This window comes from Pteropus vampyrus, unplaced genomic scaffold (genome assembly GCF_000151845.1).
Source record: "Pteropus vampyrus isolate Shadow unplaced genomic scaffold, Pvam_2.0 Scaffold794, whole genome shotgun sequence".
Classification (NCBI taxonomy): domain Eukaryota; kingdom Metazoa; phylum Chordata; class Mammalia; order Chiroptera; family Pteropodidae; genus Pteropus; species Pteropus vampyrus.
In genome coordinates this window covers 27,185-28,192 of record NW_011889575.1, presented here as the reverse complement: position 1 = coordinate 28,192, position 1,008 = coordinate 27,185, and the positions used below count along the sequence as shown (strand labels likewise).

Sequence of the window (1,008 nt, the reverse complement as noted above, 5' to 3'; positions counted from 1 at the left end):
GGACAGGGGGTTTTGCTTTCATCCTGGAGAAGTTGTGCCTGAAAACACCAGCCAGAGATTCTCACAGTGACCAGTCTCCTTGTTGTCTATGAACCAGGGTGAGTAACACAATCTTGAAAACCCCTGATCCTCAGGAAGCTAATCTGTGAAAGGAAAGATTGGGCCCCCTGGTCCGGATAGATATGTGAGCACTGTGCTCAGACTCACAAAGCTCCTAAGTCTTAACTTTCCCAAACAGCATGTCTGTGACTCCGAGTTTTGTACTGTAAAACGAGCTGCATTCCACAGCCCAGAGCCTGTCCGTGTGAGTCCCCCACATCCTCAACACAAAAAAGGACTTGGAAGCAGTTTGTTACAGTGTATTTCAACCAGCAGCATGTACAGCCTCAGAGTTCCAAGTGTTCAGTGCAGTTAAAATGTCCTTCACTAGTGCTCCTGCATAGCCTGTCTTTTAGGAATAATCCACATCTAAGTGGTGTGCATATTTTATCGGGACATATTATTATTTTTTAAACTGATTAACATAAGGAGGCAATTAGTTTTTAGGCAGGTCCACAGAACAACCTGCTAGGCTCTAGATCGTTTATTAAAGATCTTTAAAAACACATACTTAAATCTCAGAGTTCCACTGCTGTAGAATTCTTTACTTCTGCTGCACTTTCTCACCTGCCACTTCTCCAGCCCTTCCCTCTGTCTCCTTCATCCCCAGGCCCTCTTCTCCTCTTAGTCTCCACCACCCTCTCACTCCTGATTGTGGCACTAGTGCTACCCCTTCCCCACCTGCCACCCAAAACCTATTCTCCCCATGAGGATCAGAGATCCCGCTAATGTGACTCAGGATGTACCTGCCATTTCTTCACCAAAACCCTCCAATGGCTTTGTTTCTCTGTGGGAAGTCTCTAGAATATAAGGTATGTGAGCACAGGGGCTTTAGGCTACTTAGGTCAAAGTTGCCTCCCAGGCGTATAAAGCCATTCCTAACAGATAGTAGGCAATAAGTTAATTGTC

At 45.6% G+C, this 1,008-nt stretch overlaps 1 long non-coding RNA gene across 1 annotated transcript in view; it reads left to right on the top strand.

The window, feature by feature from the left end:
- The window catches only part of LOC105309600, a 3,396-nt gene continuing 2,388 nt past the window's right edge, over nucleotides 1-1,008 (top strand). The window contains exon 1 of the long non-coding RNA XR_897404.2: nucleotides 1-98. This is a non-coding gene — a long non-coding RNA (uncharacterized LOC105309600). The remainder of the gene's footprint in view (nucleotides 99-1,008) is intronic.